This window comes from Bufo bufo, chromosome 3 (assembly GCF_905171765.1).
Source record: "Bufo bufo chromosome 3, aBufBuf1.1, whole genome shotgun sequence".
Lineage (NCBI taxonomy): Eukaryota > Metazoa > Chordata > Amphibia > Anura > Bufonidae > Bufo > Bufo bufo.
In genome coordinates this window covers 427289873-427309500 of record NC_053391.1, presented here as the reverse complement: position 1 = coordinate 427309500, position 19628 = coordinate 427289873, and the positions used below count along the sequence as shown (strand labels likewise).

Sequence of the window (19628 nt, the reverse complement as noted above, 5' to 3'; positions counted from 1 at the left end):
AATAACTACTGTGAGCTGACACTAATGGAGCATAACTACAATGTGAAGGCTCTAAGGGGGTGTGACTACTGTGAAGGGGCATTAAAGGCACATTCTACTATGCTGGGGGCAGTAAGGTGGCATAATTACTAAGTGGGGTCACTAAGGGGGAATAACTACTGTGTGGGGTCAAAAAAGGCTGCATAACTACTGTAAAGGGAGCACTAAGGGAGCTTTCTACTGTGGGGGGCACTAAGAGGGCATACTGTAAAATAAACTCTTGACTCCTCCTCCAGTTCAGCGCTAGTAGGCATCTTATTTTCATATTTTTTTACATGACTATGTAGGTGGGGTTGTATGGTGAGTGTGGGCAGTAATGACTAGTCGCGGGAGGGGGCTTGTGGGGAAGTTGCTTGAGGGGAGGGCTGTTCAAAAATTTACTGTGGGAATTCAGCCTTTTCTAGTTATGCTTCTGCCTGTGTTTCTTGCCCATCTGGATCAATAGCCTCTGCAGCAAAGTCTGGATCCCTGTATGAGGTTGAAAAGGTGATAACCAGAGGTCCATTTTGACAATTCCCTCAGGAGTAGCTTCAGGCCAAATTTGTTCGGTAGGCATAGAGCGTCCATACCTGCTGCTATGTTTTACCTGTAGTATAAAGGATCAGTATTGAAGCGGATTCCCTTCCTGTTTCGGTTGATTATAGGGCCTCTCAGGAGAGAAGATCACGCTAATCATGTCTTTACAACATCAACTAACTAGCATATAATCTTTACTCTGGGAGCCTGCAATATTCAAAGGAGACTACAGGACAATTAACATGTGCTGATATTACTGGCAATGATCACTGCCTGCTCAGTAACTGCATTTCCATGCAGCAATGATGCCTGCTATATCGGGATCAATGATCGTACATTTGTTTGTCCATATAGAGTTCCATTGCTTGTCGGCAGCGCATCCCTGTTTACACAGGGCAATGATTTTTTCGTCTGCATAAATTATCAAATAAGTCAACAAGTGCTTTGCTCATTTTTGGCTGATCCTTGGCACATTTACATAGGTCAATTATCTGGAAACGAGCATTCATATGAACATTAGTTCCCGACAGTTGGCCCTTTCATAAATGGGACATATTTCTTTAAGTACACACAATATTCCACCCATGCATGCTAATTAGCAAAGTTAGTTCTAATTTTTCCCATTATTAATAAAATTTATAAAAGGACCACTGTCCTGAACATGACATGATTTGTAGTAGGGTTAAACACAGACTTGAGGACTATATGGCTTGTTTGGGTGGCATTTTGCACAAACCCTAAATTTATGCAGCTTTATTATTTAAGCTATAGATGTTATCTTTGTAGCTTTCCTAAGTAGACCTTAAAGTCACAGAGCACCTTCACCAGTATAAAACGTAACCTTTAGGCCTCTTGCACACAAACGTATTTTCTTTCCATGTCCGTTCTATTTTATTTTTTGCGGACCGTATGCAGAACCATTCATTTCAAAGGGTCCGCAAAAAAAATGGAAGGTGCATTCCGTATGTCCGTATTTCCGTTCCGCAAAAAAATAGAACATGTCCTATTATTGTCCGCATTACGGACAAGTATAGTACTGTTCAATTAGGGGCCAGCTGTTCCGTTCCGCAATACGGAATACACACGGACATCATCCGTATTTTTTGCGGATCCGTTTTTTGCCAACCGCAAAATACATATGGTTGTGTGCATGAGGCCTTAATGGTATTTGTTAAAAATTAGATCTAAGTAGACCTTAAAGGGGTATTATCAACACGCCATTTCATACTTACCTGCTCCCGGCGCGCTGTCCACTTCCTGGTTTCGGCACTTCGGCAGGGGGCGGGCTCCATCTTGATTGAAGTCTTCTCCCGGCCGCGCACTGGACTGAACGCGCACGCCGAGGCCGCACATGCACCCGGGTGACTTCTTCCTGGCAATTATACTATACTGGCCAGGAAGAAATTACTATAGCGCATGCGCGGCCTTGGCGTGCGCTTTCGGGACTGAGCGCGGCCGGCCGGGAGAAGAGAAGAAGTCGTCTGTGCAAGCGCGGCCACCGCGATTCCTGAGAAGAGCGGTGGCCGTAACCAGGGGAGACGGAAGACAACAGTCAGGTAAGTATATGTTTATTTTCTTCTAAGGGGTGGGAATTAGTTAATTAAATATATTTAGAAAAATGATCACTGTTAAAATGATTAACAGATTTAACAGTGATCATTAAGATGAGAATACCCCTTTAAGCAGACCCCACACAGTACTAACGTGGGTGGTCATACTGCAAATACAGGGCAGCTCAGATCAGTTCTGCCAACCGTCTGTAGACTCCTGGACAGTCCATTAAAAATCTTTAAGGTTCATTATGGTTTTCTAGTGTCTGTTGGCTATGCTTGCTTTTTTAAATAAGTTCTAAAAAAATATATATTTTAAAATCCTGGCTCGAGTCCTTTGCCCAGTAAGTATATTTATTATGGAATGGATCTCACATTGGATATCCTTACAAATATGCTAAAAGAAAGAACAAGAGGGACTACCTTAGTAGTCAGGAGGCAAGAACTGAACTTCTACATCTAAAAGGTATTTTTGATGATGCTAAAGGGATGGAAAACTTTAAAGGGGTTCTGCCACCATTCCATTTATATTTAATTATACTGGAAAGAGTAAAATAAAAGTGATACCTTTCTACAAAGATATTCGTCTACTGTACATTACTAGTTCTGCCTGATTTGCCCATCCACCTATGCATACACAGATGCTCCAAGCACATCCCGGCTTTCACAATGTTTGAATTGAGCCAGCCAATGAGGAAGACTCTAATTTTAACATGGTGCATGTGCTGGGAGGGAAACGCTGCTGCGGTCATAGAGAACAACACACAGGAGGACCACACATGCTTGGCCACTAGAATGGAGTCGCATAGATGGATGGACAAAATGGGCAGCACTAGAAAAAAAACGGGGGGCACCATCCTTAGCATCTTAGGTGAATGTCTTTGTAACAAGGTGTGGCTTTTAAAGGGAGTCTGTCACCACAAGTAGCCCTTATAGACCGCTTACATAGCACTGTAGCATAACTATAGACCAGTCAAATGATACCTTTGTCTTTTTGTTTGGATGTTCGCCAGGGGCAAAAACAGAGTTTTATTCATATGTAAATGAGGACTCGCAAGTGCCCAGGGGCGGTGTTCGGGCTGTAAGTGCCCAGGCCGCTCTTCCTTCTTCTCACATAACCCCTCCCCAGCCTGTTGCTTGGCCCGCCCTGTAAGCTTCCTACGTAATCCAGTGTACTGGCCAATATCCCGCCCGCGCATACGCACTGCATGGAATGATGCTGCTTCCCACAATGGTCATCACAGTGCGCATGCGCCGGCGGGATATCGGCCAGTACACTGGATGACGTAATAAGCTTACAGGCCGGGCCAAGCAACAGGCTGGGGAGGGTATAGCAGATAGCAAGTGCGGTGGGCCCCCATTTTTAGGGGGATTCTGAAAATATTCGGCGTGCCAATAGAAAGGCTTGGTGGTGGCCTGACCCGGCACCGCCGGCCACCACTTTGCTGGTCTCCTGTCAGGCTTCGTTTTAGAGATAGGTGCGGGTCGCAGAGGTGGGACCCACCCCTATCAGGCAATGAAGGCATATCCTAGCTATATGCCCCCATTATCTGAGATGAGAATACCCCTTTAAGCAATGTGTCATTTTCTGATGGCCCTTTAATATCTGTTAATGGTAGAATTGCTCGCTTTACTCATTTCAGCATTATTAAATATAAATGCAGAGGTGGCACTACCCCTTTAATTTCCATTTGTTCATCCTCTTAAAAAGTATTCATGGACTATGTGAATAGTACTTTAGCTGGTCATGCATACTTGCAGAAGTTGTCCAGCAGTAATACAAATGTACATATGCCAATCTAAAGTAACAAGGATATGACCTTCTCCTAGTGTGCAGAGAGCAACTCCTACCTAGGCATATTTGTTCACTATTAGCTGCTTGCTTTACTTTCTGGATGTCAGCCCAAAGAATGTTATGTAAATATTTTAAAAATATTTGGTTTATGACGTTTGCTAGATGACGGACTACTTATTAATCAGAAGGTCCATGTCATATCTCAGGAGCATCTCTCAATCTGGGTGACTTACTCTGTCCTACATTACATGGACATCCTATTGATTTAAATTTAAAAAAATGTAATACTTAATTTTGCCTTCGGTAGTGCAACAGGGAAACTAAACACTTAGAAACTGGTTTCCTGATTAGAGATTACAGCTGATTACTGGGAGGGACAGGAGAGGGACAATATAGGGAATGATTTATCATGAGAAGAATTTTTAAAGTCAGTTTTGTGGGACTCTGCATTCTACTGGCATGCAACTCACCTTACCATCCCCTCCAGAAAACAGCAACACGTAGTGACAACTCAATGGTGTCTAGGGGACCCAGTATATTACTGGGGCCACTGCAAACCTGGGCCCTGCAAATATTAGACTTGGTCTTTTATTTATTGAGGACAATGATCTATTATCACATGTCTGGGAGTGGAAAAAATATGTGAACCTTTATAATTAGCAGAAACTTGGAAGGTGTGGCAGGCCACCTGTTTTATTTAAACAAGGATCTATCAAAGTCTTATGTTTGTGGAAGTGTATCATGGCATGAACAGAGGAGATTTCTGAGGACCTCAGAAGAAGAGTAGTTGATGCTCATTAGGCTTAAAAACATTACAAAGCCATCTGTAAAGACTCTGTACTCCACCAATCCACAATCATATTGTGTACAAATGGACAAAATTCAAAACCATTATTACCATCCCCAGAAGTGATCGACCAACAAAGATCATGCCAAGTGCAAGGCGTGTAATAATCCACAAGTTAACAAAAGAACTCTTGGTAAACTCTAAGCAACTCAAGACCTTTATCACATTAGCTAATGTAATGTTCATGAGTCCACCATTAGGAAGACACTGTACATGCTTTCTTCTTGCAATCCTGCCATGGTGTGCATGACAGGACTGCAGGATGAAAGCCACTATTCTCCAAAAAGAACAGTGCTGCTCCTCTGCAGTTTGATAAAGGTTAGCTGAACAAACCAGAAGGCTACTAGAGCAATCATGTAGTAGAAACCACCCAAAAATGACCCCCATTTTAGAAACTACACCCTTCAAATTATTAAAAACTGATTTTACAAGTATTGTTAACCCTTTACATGTTTCACATATTAACAGTAAAGTACCACTACAGTAGAATCCCCCAAAAAGTGACCCCATTGTGGAAACTACACCCTTCAAGGAATTTATTGAGGGGTGTCCACACCACTTTGACCCCATAAGCTCCCTATTTTTTATTTTCACAAGGGGTAACAGGAGAAAAAGCACCACATATTTTCTCCTGAACACGGCAACACCCCACATGTAGTCGTCCCAGCAGAGACCCAGTACGTCACCAGATCTAATGAGAAAGCCCTTTCCCTGCATGATTCAGCGCAGAGCATGGGAGAACATCGGAGCATGAAATCAGAAGGGCTGCTTGGGTGAAAAAGGAGATATTAATGTCTGTAAAGAGCTGCGGAATATTGTATGAAATATGCAGAATATGCATAACATAAATAAAACAAATAAATATGTCCGGGTTCAGTTCTGAACCCGGACAACCCCTTTAGGGGACACTTAAAGAAAAACTTTCCTTGTCACCAAAAAAAAGAAAAATTAATAGCCATGTAAAAAAAATAAAAAATTCCTACTGAAGTGAATAGCATTGTTGTATGCCTCATAATCTAGAAGGTTTAATAGTTTGTCTGGGTTGTCTGCTCTATATGTTCGTTGCATGCAGTTACATGATGATCATACCACTCACTCGCACTGACCTTCCTTTGCCTTGTAGATGTGAGAACATTCCTCCTTTGTTTAGTTATAAGCACTAATTTTTGTTCACATAAGGTTTTTCTGATGTGTATATTAATAACAGTTTTTAATTAGCAAAAAATAATTTACTCCAAATGGCATGAGATTTATTATCACTATTAGTCTTGTGATTGTGAGACGTGTGTGGTCCTAACACTCTTGCAGCTATGAGATCATAGCACCATACTTGTAAAACAGAACACTGGATAAAAGATGGTCATAGCTTTTCTTTCCTTACTACTAATAGTAAAGTCTTTAGGCGATCAGCCCCCAACGTTCCTGTGGTTGGATGTTCTTTGATGATTATTTAATTGGTATTGTAAACCAACGAGTTCAACGTAAGTGCAATGTACACCATGTAGTAAAGCTACTTCAAAGCATTAAGAATGTTCTTTTAAAAGAAACACTCACTTTTACTAGCGCCAAGATCCATCAATCCTATACATACATATTCCTTACCTAAACTTTTCTGCCAGATCGCTTTCCATTCTTGTCTTTTGTAATTATATCAGGACGTAATAAAAATATGTTTATACACTTATTTCAGGTCATTTTTTTCTTCAGAATATTCTTTACTGACTCCGATTAGCCGAGTGCAATATATTCAAATGTATTCTCAATATTTACAGTTTTTTTTTCTTGGCTATACCTTCATGAGGGCTGCCATGTTGAATGTACACACTTCCTTCCTGTACTGACTGCATAGATAGTGCAGCAAGATGTGTGTGCTTTATGGTAGCTGCAACGAATGAGAGTTAATGGTGAGAAAATAGTCCAGAGACTATGGGCTCATTTAGATGACCGTATGTGTTTTGTGGTCTGCAAATTGCGGATCCGTAAAACACTGAAACCGGCTGTGTGTGTTCCTCATTTTGCCAGCCCTATGATAGAAGTGCCTATTATTGTCTGCAATTGCGGACAAGAATATGACATGTTCTTTTTGCGGGGCTGCGGAACAGAAGTACGGATGCGGACAGGACACAGTGTGGTGTCCACATCTTTTGCGGCCCCACTGAAATGAATGGGTACACATCCATTCTGCGAAATTGCAGAATGAATGCGGACACATAAATACGGTCATCTCAATGAGCCCTAATACACTTATACGCCCCCAAGAGGAAGCGAGGTGAAACGTGTGTCGGGGTTGGTGTTCCCTCCAGGCTCCTGGTCTGTATTTGCCTTCCATGCTACATTTGCACATTGCATAATTGTTTATAACTTTTGTATTGCCTTATTATATGCTTTACCTACTATGGTTTGCTCAGGGCTATTCCCTGTTGGGACTTTTTGAATGCAACTATTTATTGGAACTGTCTTCACTGAGGTGTGCAATACCACCTGTAGGATTTGGATGTTCACGTGCAACCTGAATATAGCTACTGACATTTTTTGTCAGGCACTATATATGGATATTGCACATCCTTTGAAGATTTAACTACAGGTGAAACTCGAAAAATTTGAGTATCGTGCAAAAGTCCAATTTGTTTCAGTAATGCAAATTAAAAGGAATTGCAGTAATGCAGCTTAAAATTAGAATATTGTTAAAAGGCTCAATATTCTAGGCTCAAAGTGTCACATTCTAGTCAGCTAATTAATCCATACCCCCTGAGCAAAGGGGACCTGAGATGGTGACTTTGGGGTTTCATAAGCTATAAGCCATAATCATCTAAATTATAACAAATAAAGGCTTGAAATATCTCGCTTTGCATGTAATGAGTCTATCTCATATGTTAGTTTCACCTTTTAAGTTGCATTACTGAAATAAATGAACTTTGCATAATATTCTAATTTTTCGAGTTTCACCTGTATATGTTCCTGTGTGCCTGTGGGGGAGCATTTCTGTCATAGCATTCCTTGCACTGCTATTTTATTAATTATGATATATGTTATGTACTGTATGAATTTCTATCAATAAATTATGAAGTTACATTATATGTCTGTTCTCAAATATTTTTTTTAATAGGTTTTATTTCTCGTTTTGTCAAGTTTACAATAACAAAACAATAACATTCAAAACAAACAATAAAAAGGACAATTACATTCAGCTACCTTAACTGACAGTCAGGAAAAGGCGTTATGTAGCATTAAGATGTTGTTGAAACAGTACATTTCACCTTTAACTCGTAATCCTAGTAGTGGTCCTGGATATAATTGGTCGCCATCGAAGACTGTCATTCACACACCACATTCACTCAGGCAGCGACCTGCAGACACCAGAGTTAGGTCTATGAGTTATTCCGATACCGAGTTGGCACTCAACCAGTGGCCCCAAATCTTTTCAAACCTGTCTGGTGTACCCCTAGCTTCAAAGGTCAATTTGTACATAGGTAAAGTTGCATTGATGAGTTGAGTCCAGTGGGATAAGGAGGGACTCTTTGGAGGCTTCCAATTTAGCAGGATGGACTTCCTAGCATAGAATAGTAGTAACCTATAAAGAATTTTAGTGTATTTGGTAGGAATAATGTCGTTACAAGGCCCAGTAGACTAACTTCTGGGGATACAACTGCCGGGAGACCCAGTCTGGAATTGAGATATCTGTGCACGTCTTCCCAAAAGTCTGCAATAACTGGACATTCCCAAATCATGTGCATTAACGTTCCCTTGCCAATGCCACATCTGGTACAGATATCTGATGAGTTTATATATGCGAGCTAGATGCACAAATATACTCTGTGTATCTACTTAGCCTGAATCAGCTGATCCAATTCCCTCTCCTGGCGCAGGTCTAAATTCATGATATCCTCTTTCCATTTGGCGAAAGCTTTAGATATAGGCGAAGGTTGATACGATATTAGTGTCCCATAGAAGGAAGATACCATTTTACCATGTTCTACGTGCCTGGCAATTTTCTCTATCTCCCCATATTTTAGCCGCAGAAGGCTCACCCCGTATTGGGACACACATGGGGCCAGATTTATCATTAGCTCAGGTCAGAATAATGGAGTGAAAAAGTCCCAAAAAAGTCCCAAACGCTAAAACTGCGCACAAATTTGTGACTTTTTTCTGCTCTGCACTATGCTCGCCAGTTTTCTGAAAGTGGGCGTGTTTTCTTATGTAAATGAATCTCTAGACAGATTTACTATTGGGACTATTTAAAAAAGTCGCAAAAAAGTCCCAATTTCACTCCAGTGAGGACCATGCTTATCTTATGAGACTTTTTAATAGAACATGCGACTTTTTCATAAAAACGTGCGACTTTTTCGTAAAGATGTGCGACTTTTGTAAAGCTGCTTACTGACGGATAAACTGCTACCGTCAAACCACATTTATTACAGTCTTAAAGGGCCGATCATAAATCTGACTTGGCTAAAACTGACTTTAGCCATATGTTAAAGTGGAGTGAGCTGTCAGAGTAATGATAAATCTGGCCCAAGGTGTTCTCAAATATTTGGTGAGCTGAGCCCTAATACAGTAGAGTCCTATGAACCCTATCAGTGTATGTGTAGTATTGGTGCCCCTCCTTACCCATCTTATGTACAGAAGTACAGCTATAGAGCATTCATCTATCATTAGATGCCTATCCACTAATGATAAAGAGATGACTCTGTTAACCATTCCTTGGACTTCAAAGCTGCATAGTACACTGCAGAAATGATAATATATCAGCCTATTGTGGTTAGTGGGATACTGGGATGGATAGCAAAATAAAAAATACCAAAATAATGACAGGGAATGTGTAATCAGAAAATTACCTATTATTTAAATTATGTTTTTATAATTAACATATTTTAAAATAATTTTTGCTGATGTTAGCTTTAATTTTTCATGTCGATATCTATATTTAAACAAAACCCATAAATTCTTGCAGTTTCCACACTGACCACAAATCAAATAACAGGCGTCACTTCTTGGTCTGTACAGATCACTTTACTGTAGTTACCTGCTTATCTGTCATTCTAATCCTGCCTGTAATGATATCACCTCTGTGTATAGATAAGGCAGGCTATCTATTCTTTCCTTGCACAATGACCTCTGCACAGGTCACAGAGCATTCCTACAAAACTGTCCCATAGAAGTCAATGAGGTCAGCTCCAAACCATTGTTTCTATGGAAGAGCACTATTGAAACATTTTCATTTTACTGTTCAGAAAATAAAAACAGATTACTACCCGTATGTAGCCTTCAGTGAAGTCAAGCATACGCACTTCCGGCCCACTCACAGGGGGCCCCTGTCCTTGTGATCGGTGGTGGAACAGGATACTAACGATCTTGTGGAAAGGTGCTAAATATAGTTTATGGGAAAAACCACCTACGTTCGGTTATTTTATTTTGATGTTGCACAGATGCCCACACACAAACCAAAGATTCCTAAAGCACTGATAAAAAAAGCCCCATGCAGTCCCTATAAAGACTATCCACCCCTTTGGTCTTTTTCATTATTTCTTACTTTACAACAATGAGTCACAGAACATTTCATTAGCCAAGGCCACAAAGGGAAGGCTTAGAAACAACAAAGTCCAGTCCTTGCAAATATTCATTCATCCTCAGACCCCATGCAACTTAAAAGAGCTCGACCTGTTTTCCAAAAATAATAATGGGGAAAGCTGCAGTGTCCATATGTAATGCGACAGAGACCTGAGAAATGATAGATTCTGAATGGAAGGGGTGAAAAGTTGTGCATTTATTTATTCTATGTTCCATATCTGTCTATAGATCGCTGTTCATTTCTGCTCCAGATGAACATGAAATAGCCATTTTCCTGTTCATCAGTGTCAAAAACGTTAGCTTTAATCCACTGTGATTTAATACTGTTACACAATAACACATGCAAAATTCCACTGGACTGAATCCTCCTCTCTTTTAGGAGATCCCTTCATTTTAAAGAAGTTGTTCATCTTTTAGGAGCGTTTGGGCAGACCCCCATCCCCCTGGCTAGACCTGCAAAGGGAAGCATTCTTACTTGCTCCCCGCTGCTGGGTCTCGGCTCCTTCGCTCCCCTGCCGCTGCTGCCTTGCTCAGGTCCCCACTGTCAACATCTGCTTTGACGCCGCTGCTGACAATGACTGGCCACAGGAATGACATTCCCCCCTTGCATCATGTGACCAACTGACATGACAGAAGGGGATCATGTCACTGCTGCAGCCAGTCATTGGCCGCAGCAGCGTCAAAGTAGATGTTGATAGTGGGGGGCCTGGGCGAAGCAAAAGGGCAAAGGAGCTGGGACTAAGTGGTCGGGAGCAGGTAAAGTATGCTTCCCTTTGCAGTTCTGGCAAGGGGCTCCTGCCCAAACATCCCCAAAAGGTAAACAACCCCTTTAGGGAGCAACTTATCTACTAGGAAACAAAAGGTACAGACAGAAATCCAGCCTTTTCATATTACACTATGCGTCCCCTTTGGTGTACTGGCTTACTGAAGTCTGCACAAAATCTATTGTCTATGGGCAACATTACTGAAGTGTGCAGTTATGACAGAGCAGCATCCTTCTGAAGTCTAGCATGTAATACCAGAGTCTGTAAATGATCAGTACAATAAAGGGGGCACCGTTAAGGTTCCTACATTTTTGGCTTTCCAGGAAAGCTTTAGTTTCCAACCGGTAAACTCAGTCTTCTATTAAACCTGGTGTATAGAAATAAAAGCCAGAAAATTGAGACGTAGAGCATTTAGGAGAGGACAAATAAAGGCTTTAATGTAAATAAATGAGCCTTCCATTGCGGATCCGCAATACACCCGGCCGGCACCCCCATAGAAATGCCTATTCTTGTCCGCAATTGCGGACAAGAATAGGACATGCTCTAGTTTCTTGCGGAGCTGCGGACCGGAAGATCGGGGGCGCGCTCCGGAAATGCGGATGCGGAGAGCACATAGTGTGTTCTCCGCATCTCTTCCGGCCCGATAGAGATCACTGCGGAACGGATGCGGACCCATTGTACGGACGTCTGAATGGAGCCTAAGATTATCTAAACAGAGCAACTGTAGGTTGAGTAAAGAAGAAAGATCTGATAGGGCGTTAGGGTAGTGGGTAAGATTAGTAGGTGAAAATGATATATTAGGAAATTAAAGGAAGGTAAATGAGAGGTGGATGAAGGAAGGAGACTGCCACCAGAAAAGAAGGGTAGTACATGAACAAAGGATGGGGAAATGTAAAGATGGGAGGGGTACATGATGGCATGGGGAGGGAAAGAAGGGAGCATTACCAAGGCATAAATGCAAGTTTAGGGGAGCATAAGGAGTATAGGAAAGGGGGCAACTGATGGGTTGGAAATTGAGAATATGCTACATACCTGCATACAGACCAAATAAGATTTGCTTTCAAAGTAAGTCAAACACTATAACTGGGGACATAACTTTACAACCAGGGTCACCAAGGCAGTTTTGATGCATGCTTTTTTTTTCAATCTAGTAGTAAATCCAAAAGGGAATAAAAGTGCAAAGGAAAAATGTAAATGTATTTTATCCTTGTTTTGGTTGAAAAAATAGGCATCAAAAACTGCACCAACCTGCCTTGTGTGAACCTGTTTTAACAGGATCTACATATTAGTAAAGGAAAAATGGAAATCTAAAAACCAAATGTGGCGAGGGAGTATCGAATTGTTGAATTTTCTAAATGTAACAATACACACTAGCCTAATATAGATGAATGTCTCCTCTGCACCACTGAGTCTGGATGGGTGTGACTGTCCCTGGAACTTCCAGCGAGAATTTCCCACAATAAAGAAGCAACTTGTCTATTCTGTAGATCAGAGCTAGAAAGCCCTTTGGGAAATGTGGCATCCATGATACATTCCAAAAGTTACAGCAGAGTCAAAGGAAGAGATTTCAGTACAGGGCGAGATTATCTACAGTATGTTACAGTAGAAGGTTTCATTTATGTAGACCTATGTATACGGCTGGCAAGCTTTCACCCCTGTGTGGTCTCCTAGAATATCATTCCAGTACAATACACAGGGGCCATGTATAAATATGAAGATACAAAATCAAATCTTTGCAGTTTCTACCATTGTGTGAGAACGTAAATGTACACCATATACCAGATGTAGTGACTGCATCTTTCTTAAAAGAGACGCTTACCAATAATTCGGATACAAATGTCAGGTCACAAGAGAAGAAAATATGTACAATTCATCTTTGTAAAAGCAACGTATTTTGTCAAAGCATTACATAGATTCATTCCTAACAGCTGATAAATAACAGATGCATTCATTTTTAACAGATGTAGCCTTAGGGTACTTTCACTCTAGCGTTATCCTTTTCCGGCACTGAGCTCCGTCCTAGGGGCTCAATACCGGAAAAGAACTGATCAGTTTTATCCCAATTCATTCTGAATGGAGAGCAATCCGTTCAGGATGCATCAGGATGTCTTCAGCTCAGTGATTTTGACTGTTCAGGACGGAGATAATACCGCAGAATGCTGAGGTTTTATCTCCGTCCAAAATGCCGAAACACTTGCCAGATTGCCGGCATTTTTTCCCATTGACATGCATTAATGCCAGATCCGGCTCCGAGTGTTCCGGCAAAACGGATCAGTTTTTGCTGTCTGCGCATGAAAATGTGAAATAAATAAATGTCGGATCCGTTTTTCCAGATGACACCGGAGAGACGGATCCGTCATTTCAATGCATTTGTCAGACTTCTGACAAATGCCATCAGGTTGCATACATTTTGACGGATCCGGCAGGCAGTTCCAGCGACGGAACTGCCTGCCGAAATCCTCTGCGGCAAGTGTGAAAGTACCCTTAGACTAAGATTACAATGACCAGGCATTTTGCTCCTGCAAACAAGTAACTTCTCACTGCTGTAAACAGAGTGAACTTACAACAGTTTCATGCCCAGTCTGTATCAATGAGCGCAGTAACCTGCTTACCAGACCACTAGTCTCCACAGCATTTCATTATAATACTCTGGAAGCATGGTAAATTACGCCGTACAGGGTAATTACACAGTTTTATCCTATCTCTGCCCCCACGATGCACCGGTAAACCCCCTGCACTTAATGAATCTTGTATACGGTCTCATGGAGAATAGGGACAGTATCGCTATTGAAAAAGGGCAGCCCACAAATAAGCTACCTCTTACTGCATTATGTCTTTATTGATTTCAGCAAATCTAATCTATCTGTCCAGGGATGGCAAACTGGGCTGTTGTTCGGGGTCTCCTTCTAGTCCCCTCATAACTGGACTCCATGGAGTAGATTGAATTTACAGTACCACTGACCTCTCTACTGCCTTAGACCAAAAGGGAATGTAAAATTAACCCCTTCACTAGGGGTTTCCCCCAGGAATGAAAACTCTCGAGCAACCTTAATTTACCACTGACCCTTTCACTTTCCTAAACCACTAGGGAATGTGCTTTAAACCAGCAAGAAATTTACTGTTACCCTTTCATTATCCAACAGGGAGAAAAACGGTGTAAAAATAGTGACCGGGATTGGGGCTACTTGTTGCTGAACTGTCCCTCTCTTTCCATCTCTATTATCTATCTATCTACAGAAATAGCAATCCTCATCGTGATTCTTAAGTAAACAATGGTAATGAACTTTTAATAATCTTTTCAATGTCTTTAAATTGCTTTGGTGACATATCACATTCAAGTTTAAAATTGCTATCTATCTATCTATCTATCTATCTATCTATCTATCTATCTATCTATCTATCTATCATCTATCTATCTATTATCTATCTATCTATCTATCTATCTATGTTTGTATCTATCTGTCCATGTGTCTGTTTATCTATCTATCTATCTATCTATCTATCTATCTATCTATCTATCTATCTATCTATCTATCTATCTATCTATCTAGTCAGTGTATAATCTATATGAAAACACACCCTGTCACAATTGTCAAGGCTTCCCCTGCTACAATAAACCCCAACTATCAAAATGTTCATGAAAAAAAGCAGAGCGCTCATTTGACTAGCTATATCCCACTGACGTACTCACATTGTTCTTTCTGTGCAAATGTTCAGAAAAATGATCTTTCCTTACCCATCAACTAAACATGTTTGCTTCTTTCCTTTGAAATGCTGTCAGAAACGAAGGGGGTGAACTCAAAAAGGCAAAAAACATATACATATGTAAGGTCTTCATTCCCATTATGCAACATGTGAAGCGGAATCCCAGGATACTGTCTTTTCTTTCCGAGGGACAAGATTCACTACTAGGAAAGCTGTAGATTTGCTGCTCACTTTAGCTTCCTCTGTTCAGCTATCCTTATTGGAACCAGAAGATCGAAACTTTACATCTGCTAATGGATTCTTCCTCTAGTCTATCAAAATAAGCAATGGTCCTTAAAGCACCAAAAGGCGGATTTTAAGGAAAAACTGAAGAAATTAAAGAGAATCCCGTACATGGGACTCGGTGCCTCTCAGCTGGACTGAAACTGTAGAAACTTTCCTTATTAGGAATAGACTAAAGAATGTTGGAAGGCTCGGGGATCATCCCTTTTATTTTGGTAAAGAACATTTAAATGTTTCTTTTACCTTTTAACTAGTTACACCCAGAAAAGCAGCTTCATAAATTATGTTCCGTGCAAACTATTCCCGGATAAACATTGTGAGTAAACCATGGTGTAGAGCAGAGGGGGTTGTCAGCACTCACTAAAGTCTCACAATCTCCATTTGTATGATAAATCTGGAGAATTGCTAGACACTTTTGCTTTAACTTTAAACCACCTATTGGTTGGCTTAATATGCACAAAAAAATTGGCGCAAATTTAGCACTCGCCACATCTTAAGCCATGGCCATTCCCTGCTAAGCTACACTTCCTCTTCTCGACTTTTTCCTGCAGTCACACTAAGCAATTATAATTAAAATCTTGAAAGTGCATGAATCATGCCAATAATCGGAAAATGTAAATGCATCTTAAAGGGGTATTCCATCAAAATAAAAAAGGACTGCAAATGCAAATAGTTTTTTTTTAAATACCAAAGGTTATAATCACCTCCCCATTACCCCACCACTGCCATTCCGACAGTCCCTGGGTTCTTCACCCAGAGCTCCGGTCCCGACATGGCAGTAGATAGCTGTAAGTCCCACTCAGCCAATTGTATAATAAGGTGGATCATAACTGGAGACAGTGATTGGATGAGCAGCATTCACAACCATTTCCTGCAGTGTCGAGAACAGGAGCAGGAAGAGGAGCGGGGACTGGCAATTTTTGCCCATGGCCAAACTATTTTTTATTCTGCTGGAATATCCATTTAAAGACTGAAATGTCTGCTTTAGTACATATTGGCATTTCTCATAAAATAATAATCCTAACGCTCAGCTGTCAATTTATTCCTAAATAAATAAATAATAAAAGAACACCACAATCCAGAGTTCTAAGAGAAAATACTTCAGAATTTTTATTTCAAGGGGAAAGTATTTACTAAAATTGATATGTTTATATAATTAAGGAAATCCAGTAACTGAATATACATTACATAAATATATAATATTATATCATTTTATATATTTTTATAAAATTATTTTATTAGTACCGTTACCTCTCAATGGCGCCCGCAGCATGTAAAGTGCTGACAGAGGGTGCGGACTCCCTCTGTCTCCCATCTGCACCCCGCAAATGTGATTGCGGGGTGCTGATGTGTTTGAAGGCTACCTGGCCTCTGTTCTAGGCCCTGGTCCCGGCTGTAGTAATTTTCAGTAGGCTGCGCCAGAGAGGCGCAGCCTGCTGGTCAATGTTAGAATAGCATTGCCATTAAAATGCAATGCACTATAGGGTTAATGCACTGCATTTTAAAAGCAATCAAAATACTGTCTGTTATAGTCCTCTTGTGGGACTATTAAGTGGTTAAAAAAAAAGGAAAAAAAACACAATTATAAAATTAAAAAAAAATACACTTTTTTCCATTGAAAATATGCTTTTTAATGAAAACAATTGCCCAAAAATAAATCTACCCCATAGGTTTGGTATTGCCGCATCTGTAACGACCCTATCTACATAAATATCACATAAATTATCCCCTACAGTGAACGCCATAAAAAAAATAACAGAATTCCTAATTTATTCTTGGTTGCCAACGGAAAAAACTTAATAACAAGCGATCAAAAAGTGCCATTTACTCAAAAATGATACCAGCAAAAATCAAGACCTCACACAACTCCATAGAATTTTTTTTTTAAAAGTTATGGGTCTTGGGAAGCGGCAATGCAAAAGAATTTTTTTTATAAAAAGTAGTAAAACGTTAAAAAAAACTATATGTATTTGGTATCACTGTAATCGTACTGATCCAGAGAATAAAGATATAATGTTATTTATACCGGAAAATGAACGCTGTAAAATTTATAACGTAAAAATGCAGTGGCAGTATTGCTTTTTTCCCCATCCCAGAAAGAGTTAATAAAAGTTATTCAGAAAGTTATGTGTACCCCAAAATGGAGCCATTAAAAACTACAACTTGTCCCGCAAAAAAACAAGCCCTCAAAAAGCTATACAGACGGAAAAATAAAAAAGTTATAGCTCTTGGAACACTTGGTCATAAAGGCCCAAACAGGCTTGGTCACTAAGTGGTTAATTATCGTTTTCATCCTATGATTAGTCTCCATTCCTTTCCTTCAGTTGTGCCACGTGACTGCACTTTGACTCTCCGAATCATGCAGCCTCCTCACTGTGGGAAGACTGTCAGGCTTTCTATGCATGCTTATGAGCTGCACATTGAGAATCCCATATGTATGCATAGAGTGGCTAACGTGGTGCACACTGAAGAGGCTGCTTGATTCAGAGGGAGTGCGGTCATGTGGTACAACTGAAGGAAGGTGGATAATTCAATAATAAAAGCGATCGCTAGCAAAATTACTTGCAGAATGGGCAATAGAAATTGAGGAAAAAATGTAATCATTTTCCTAGAGTGCTTTTTTAATAGGTACAATGCCAAACAATTGCTTAAAAATATCCTATTTTCCAGATTGCTGACCATAGATTCCACACACATGGATAACCAGTTTTATTGCATTTTATGATTAACTTGATCAAACATAGCAACTGGTTGGAAACATTTGCTGTCGATATGTGTTCTGCACTATTAGCGTAGCAAAGCACAGTTTGTTAATTACAAAAAGGAACAGTTCTTGTACAATGATTTCAGAAAGTCTTCAAACCCTTTAACTTTTTTCACATTTTGTTATGTTATGGCCTTGAGCTAAAAAAAAAAAAGAAAAAATAGATTTCCCTTGGACATAAGTATTTAGCTCTGGGGCTTTCCATTTTTCTTGATCATCTCTGAGACGTTTCTACACCTTGATTGGAGTCCACCAGTGGTAAATTCAGTTGATTGGACATGATTTGGAAAGACACACCTCTGTCTATATAAGGTCTCACAGCTGAAAGTGCATAGCAGAGCAAAAACCAACCAACCAAGCCACCAGGAGAAAAGAACTGCCTGTGGAGCCCAGAGACAAGATTGTGTGGAGACAGATATGGAGAACAGGACAAAAAAAAATTCTGTTGCACTATAAGTTCCCCAAAACACAGTATCCTCTATAATTATTAAACGAAAGAAGTCAAGAACAACCTGGACTCATCTTAGAGCTGGCCATAAAACCAACCTGAGTAACTGAGGGAGAAGAACCTTGGTAAGTGGGGTGACCAAGGACCTAATGGTCACTCTAGCTGAGCTCCAACTATATTGTTTGCAGAAGGAAGAAACTTCCAGGAGGTCAACCATCACTGCAGCACTCCAGCAATTTTTGGCAGAGTGGCCAGAACGAAGCCTCTTCTCAGTAAAAGACACATGGAGGACCACCTGGAGTTTGAAAGTAAGCACTTAAAGGATTCTGAGACTGTGAGAAACAAGATTCTTTGGTCTGATGATACAAAGATTGAACTTTTTGGCCAAAATTCTAAGCGTAAAGTCTGGAGGAAACTAGGCACTGCTCATCACCTGCCCAATACCATCCCTACAGTGAAGAAAGGTAAAGGGACAGCAAGACTGGTCAGAGTTGAGGGAAAGCTAAATGGAGCAAAGTACAGAGATATTATTAATGAAAACCTGATCCAGAGTGCTCTGTATCTCCGACTGGGATGAAGTTTTACCTTCCAACAAGACAATGATACTAGGCACACAGCCAAGACAACACAGGAGTAGCTTATGGACAACTCTGTAAATGTCCTTGAGTAACTTGAACCCAAAAGAACATCTCTGGAGAGACCTGACAGAGCTTGAGGTGATCTGCAGAGAAGAATGTCAGAAAATCCCCAAATCCAGGTGTGCAAACCTTGTGGCATCATACCCAAGAAGACTAGAGGCTGTAATCACTTCTAATGGTGTTTCAACTAAGCACGAAGTAAAGGGTCTGAATACATACTGTATGTCAATGCAATATTTTAGCTTTTGCTTTTCAATAAATTATCAAAGATTTCACATATTCTGTTTTCACTTTGTCATTATGGGGTAATGAGTGCAGATTGATGGGGAAAACTTAGTTTTTTATTTTAGCACTAGGCCGCAACACAACAAAAAGTGAAAAAACTGAAGGGGTCTGAAGACTTTCTAAATGCACTGTACATGTTGTAGGGATTCGCTCTGGTAGGCAGGGTGAGCGGATGCAGTACAGAGGCAAAACCAGTTTGTAAAGCAAAACTTCAGTGTTTATTCACACATAAGGTATAGCACAAAACGCAAGTCACTATGCAGTCTTGGTGTTTGTTCACACACGAAAAGTTCATAAAGCAAGAAAGTCACCTTATCTCCTAGGTGTTAGCTCGCACCCTGCTGGCAGTTCTGCCTCGTCAAGTCCATAAGCAGGCTTTAGGAGGCCTGTTTCCCCTACACCCGGGTCTCAGCCCTCCAAATCGGCA

At 40.6% G+C, this 19628-nt stretch overlaps 1 protein-coding gene across 4 annotated transcripts in view; it reads right to left on the bottom strand.

The window, feature by feature from the left end:
• The window catches only part of ARHGAP6 (Rho GTPase activating protein 6), a 656522-nt gene that overhangs the window by 102958 nt on the left and 533936 nt on the right, over positions 1-19628 (bottom strand). Inside the window, exons 1-2 of one of the 4 annotated variants that reach the window (XM_040424991.1) lie at positions 14771-15189; positions 10889-10893 (exon numbers count right to left, since the gene is read on the bottom strand). The exons of 2 other annotated variants lie outside the window; for them this stretch is intronic. The gene's annotated coding sequence lies outside the window, so the exon portion shown is untranslated. Of the gene's footprint in view, positions 1-10888; positions 10894-14770; positions 15190-19628 lie in introns of those variants that run through there. One more of the 4 variants, XM_040424992.1, reaches the window with a different exon arrangement.